Here is a 6,163-nt window from a genome sequence, read left to right as displayed (position 1 = left end):
TTTCAAATTCTGTACTATGACTCTCTGCACCCTACTGTCCTACACTGTACTGCAGGGATGTCCACAATTTTTCCAGCGAGGGCTGCATACAAAATAATTGAAAGATACGTGTGCGGTTTGATACATTTTGTACATTTAAGATAAAACCAATACAATGTAGGTCAATCATCCATCCATCCATCCATCCATTTGTACCGCTTGTCCCTTTTGGGTTACTGGGGTGCTGGAGCCAATCCCAGCTAAAATTCAATATATGCAAAACTATGTGAACAAATATCCACAATTTAGATTTGTTTTGTATTATAAGTAACAAATTAGTGTAATATTTAATCTAAGTATGGATACCAAATTTGGTACTTTGATAGGTACCGATCGCGCTCCGTCGGTACTACTTAGTACCGATTCACGTAAAATCAAACGGTGCCATATGCTGCACAACACTTCATATCCGGTTATAAACTTGCACCGGCTCAAGCACGTGGCGAGAAAACAAGCAGTCAAGCACTGAGAGCGGACTAAATGGGACTGCCTCTAGGTAATGTTCATATTTACCATGCCAACGAAGCAAGAAGAAGGCAGTACAGCTTCACTTTCAAAAATAAGGGATTGGTACCGTATCAATTCAAATGTGAAAAGTACCCAGCCCTAAATCTAACCACCTTGAAGTATTTAATTTAGTCTTATTACTGCACTAGCAATATTATTCCACCAACTAAAACCTTTTTTGTGGGCCTAAGCACAATAGAAAGATGTATCATATTTTGCAAGAAATTTGTGCACATGCTAGATGCACGGAAGTCATAAAAAACAACCTACAGTCAGACGCACAGGTTGTAGGCCATTTTAGTTTGTCAGGTGCCATTTTTGAGAGGATTAGGGCTAATTGCATTTTTCTTCGTTTTTTTGTAAAATGTTCTAATCCCGACTTGTCCAGGTTGTACGCCGCCTTCCGCCCGAATGCAGCTGAGATAGGCTCCAGCACCCTCCGCGACCCCAAAAGGGACAAGCGGTTGAAAATGGATGGATGTTCTAATCCAGAATGTGTGTTTGTAGTCTTTAAAATGTGTCGCAGGCCGATAAGAAATGAGCTGCAGGCTGCATTTTCGACTAGGATTGCCATAAATAATCAATCAAATCAATTAATTTGATTGGAAAAAGTTTCAATTTACATCTGATTGCTTCATTTAATCGTTTAATGAGTTTAAAAACCTATAAAATCCAGGCCGCATTCAAATATGCAGAAATAGTGTCTTTACGGCGACTGCAATAGAGCGCACATTAGAGTGATGGTTGTTTTTATTTATTTATTAATAAAATCATTCTAAAAGTGCAATTTCAATGTTGTTAATGTGTATGTATTGGGGAAAAACAAGAATAAAGGTTATGACAAGCCAAAAAACATTTGTTTATTTCAACTATTTTCCCTAAAATGATCTGTACTGTAAAGTTCAAATTTGAATGACAATAAAAGGAAGTCTAAGTCTAAGTCTAAAATACGCATTGAGCCTATAAAGCCTGTTTTAGCCGATTACTCAATTAATTGATATCTAAGGCTTTATATTTTTTCTGTATTTGTGATGCACAAAGTTTTTTCGGTGAGGCAAAATTCAAAATAGTAATTTATTTGTAAATGCATATGTGATGGGATATGGCACCACCTTATGGAATAGTTACCATAAAAAAACAACATTCTAGACTTCAAAGATTCTTTAATTATTTTCGGAACACTTCCCATCAATAGAGAAAAGACTGGTATGATGTGTAACTTTGAATTATTCTGATCCAAACCTTATTTTATAACTGCGACCAGTGATTGGTTACTTGATTACATTTTTTTTTACAGTCATCCTTTGTCACATCTTGCTTTTTTTTTTTTTTTTAATGTCAAGATTTTTTTCCAAAATGTTCCCTGAATTAAGCATTTTCATGAATAGCAATTGCTAAATGAACTAAAGATATCAATACTAAAGTAATATCGGCCACTAAATGAAGCCAATCCAGTCAGATCACGCTGTTCAGTATTGTGGCCACCGATTGGCTGATCCTCAGGCAGCATTACTATATTGGATTAAAACTGTGCAAAGGTGACTAAAGGGTGTTATTTCATGTCTAGAGGGCTGTCATAATGTTGAAAATATATTTGGAGGATTCTATATTTTTTTATGTTCAAACTATATATTCATCAATAATCATAAATCATCATTTGTACTTCATAATTATAAGTAATGATTCCTACTTCGTGGAAATTACTTAATCGATATGATGTCCGGAACCAATTAACAGCGATAAACAATGGATTACTGTACTTCTAAAAAAAAACTGAGCCAATATTTTGAATGGCTCTTCGAAAAGAACAGTTCGTCAAGTTCCGACTCCCTTCAAAGAGCCATGTCTTTTGAGTACATGTTGGCATCTGTACTTCTACTTGTATTTGAGTAAAATGTCAGCAAGTTAACAGCCATTAAAGCCTAAAGCAATATAGCACAGTGTTAAGTGTGGCGTGAACATGTCACACTTTAAACTAATGCCAGTCAAACACATCATGTCGACAGATGGATATGTTAGCTGATTCAGATACGGATCAATAGACGGACATTTGTCTACCTCGGCTAATATAATCTGCATTGACAGAGTTAATTGGGTGACTGAAAAGCCCAATTAGGGGGGGGAAAGGTACTGGACAGTGGAGACATATTGCAGGACATATGCACACATGGTGTAACGTCTGGATGAAGGCGATCTTCAATTAAGTGACAACACACTTCCAGAGCGTGGTTGTCTGTTCCTTTATTATTTTGTGCTTACTAAAGCCAACAGCCCCCTTCTCACCCAGAATACTAATGAGTGTATAGCACAACTGCTGGGGGTCAGAGCACATATGAATTAGGGTGTGCCACATGCACTGGATCACGTACACACACACGCACAGATTGTAGACAACTAGGAGATGATTTCCGTTGGAATTGTGAACACAAATTAGTCAAAATAACTGTTTAGGCTTTAGTTATTTGGTTTCATGAAACCAAATAAATACATGAATAATAAAAATAATACAATAATAATAATAATAATCCAAATATATATATATATATATATATATATATATATATATATATATATATATATATATATATATATATATATATATATATATACATACACGAGCTACAAACCGAACAAAAAAACAAAAGAAGTAATATACACCTCACGGGATGATACAAAAAAAATACAAAACCAGGCAAAAAATAAGTAAAATAATAAATATAAAGCAAAATGTAAACACTTATGGCTGTCCATATGATCTTATTGTTCTGTCTTTATATATTTTTTCAATTGGAATATATTTTTACAATCTTTTATCTCATTGTAAACAGAATTCCATAGTTTAACCCCAACCACTGATATGCACATTTGTTTTAAAGTTGTCCTTGAATACTGATGTTTGAAATGACCTTTTCTTCTATGCTCTTCATTCTCAGAGGTGATGACAAACATTTTTTGTAAATTTGCTGGTAATGTTTTACTTTTAGCCTTAAACATGACACATAATGTCTGTAACTTTACTAGCTCCTGTAATTTCAATAAACCTGAACTAATAAATAATATGTTAGTGTGTTCTAAGTAATCTACTTTATGAATAATCCTTATAGCTCTTTTCTGTATTTGATACACAGAAAGTTGCGGTGCACAAGGAATACAATTTGAAACGTCATTATACAACTAGACACACTGAGGAGTATGCAAAATACCAGGGAGATGAGAGAGTGAACCGGGTTGCAAATTTTTAAACCAGTCTACTGAGGCAACAAGATTTTGTCAATAAAGCAAGTGAAAAGAGTGATGCAGCAGTCAAAGCTAGCTACATGGTGAGTGAGATGGTTGTTAGGGTGGGAAAGCCATTCAAAGAAGGTGAATTCATTAAAAAGTGCATGTTAGATTTTTTTTAAGAAATCTTTTCTTGCGGCCCAGCCTCACCCAATTTCTGCATCCAGTGGCCCCCAGATAAATTGAGTTTGAGACCTCTGGTTTAGAGCCAACATGACCTTACAAAACCAACAGTGACATCTTTAGAGGCACATAAAATAAAAATAAAAAACTTTTGAAAATAGATTTAAAAAATGTTTTATGAATTTCATAAAATAAAATGTGTGGAATTTACACAAAAAATGTAACATTTCGTAACATCTTTAAAACTTTTAAAAATATTTGTCATCTACCAAGAAAATATACCGTGCAATATACAGTGCAAAGGTTTGTTTAGATTTACAAGGTGAAACTGGTGGTTCCTCTCTTTAAGAAGAGGAACCGGAGGGTGAGTTCCAACTATCGTGGGATCACACTCCTCAGTCTTCCTGGTAAGGTCTATTCAGGTGTACTGGAGAGGAGGCTACGCCAGATAGTCAAACCTCGGATTCAGGAGGAACTGTGTGGTTTTTGTCCTGGTCGTGGAACTGTGGAACAACTCTATGCTCTCGACAGGATCCTTGAGGGTGCATGGGAGTTTGCCCAACCATTCTACATGTGCTTTGTGGACTTGGACAAGACATTCGACCGTGTACCTCGGGAAGTCCTGTGGGGAGTGCTCAGAGAGAATGGGGTATCGAACTGTCTGATTGTGGCGGTCCACTCCCTGTACGATCAATGTCAGAGCTTGGTCCGCATTGCCGGCAGTAAGTCGGAAACGTTTCCAGTGATGGTTGGACTCCGCCAAGGCTGCCCTTGGTCACCGATTCTGTTCATAACTTTTATGGACACAATTTCTAGGCGCAGTCAGGGCGTTGAGGGGATCCGGTTTGATGGCTGCAGGGTTAGGTCTCTGCTTTTTGCAGATGATGTGTTCCTGATGGCTTTATCTGGCCAGGATCTTCAGCTCTCACTGGGTCGGTTCGCAGGAGAGTGTGAAGCGACTGGGATGAGAATCAGCACCTCCAAATCTGAATCCATGGTTCTCGCCCGGAAAAGGGTTGAGTGCCATCTCCGGGTTGCGGAGGAGACCCTGCCCCAAGTAGAGGAGTTCAAGTACCTCGGAGTCTTGTTCACGAGTGAGGGAAGAGTGGATCGTGAGATCGACAGGCGGATCAGTGCGGCGTCTTCAGTAATGTGGACACTGTATCGATCCGTTGTGGTGAAGAAGGAGCTGAGCTGGAAGGCAAAGCTCTCAATTTACCGGTTGATCTATGTTCCCATCCTCACCTATGGTCATGAGCTTTGGGTTATGACCGAAAGGACAAGATCACGGGTACAAGCGGCTGAAATTAGTTTCCTCCGCCTGGTGGCAGGTCTCTCCCTTAGAGATAGGGTGAGAAGCTCTGCCATCCGGGAGGAGCTCAAAGTAAAGCCGCTGCTCCTCCACATCGAGAAGAGCCAGATGAGGTGGTTCAGACATCTGGTCAGGATGCCACCCAAACGCCTCCCAAGGGAGGTGTTTAGGGCACGTCCGAATGGTAGGAGGCCACGGGGAAGACCCAGGACAAGTTGGGAAGACTATATCTCCCGGCTGGCCTGGGAACGCCTGGGGATCCCCCGGGAAGAGCTGGACGAAGTGGTTGGGAAGAGGAAAGTCTGGGATTCTCTGCTTAGGCTGCTGCCCCCGTGACCCGACCTCGGATAAGCGGAAGAAGTTGGATGGATGGATGGAAACTAATATAAAGACATGGGCTAATGACATACAACATGAGATATTTCAAACCTTCTTTTGATAAAATGTTGATGTTTATTGCTTACAGCTTAGGAAAATATTATATTGAAAATGTGGTGTGTTTTTTTTTTTTAAACTGTAAGCCATGATCATCAACGTTGTAGTAAATAGAGTCTTGACATATGTCACTTTGCATGTAATGAGTTAATATCATAGATTAGTTTAACATTTGAAATTGAATTGCTGACATGAATGGACTTTTACACAATCTTCTAATTTTATGAGTTCTATCTGTATAATATAGTAAATGAGAGAAATGTGGTTGGAGGAAACATGCAACTTTTGTATAACTACAATTGAACATTCACCTACTGAAGGAGCATCTATGTGGTAAATTGTTGTAAGCTTTTGACCACAAACTTAGTCATTGCTTGGTGACATTTGTCGTTCCTGGCCGAGTGGTACTTTTCCCTGCCGCGGGGGAAACTCACGGCAGACGTGAACTGGAGTCATTACTGCCCACCT

Source organism: Nerophis lumbriciformis, linkage group LG08, assembly GCF_033978685.3.
Source record: "Nerophis lumbriciformis linkage group LG08, RoL_Nlum_v2.1, whole genome shotgun sequence".
Lineage (NCBI taxonomy): Eukaryota > Metazoa > Chordata > Actinopteri > Syngnathiformes > Syngnathidae > Nerophis > Nerophis lumbriciformis.
The sequence above is the reverse complement of the archived record's forward strand: the minus strand, read 5'-3'. Positions refer to the sequence as shown.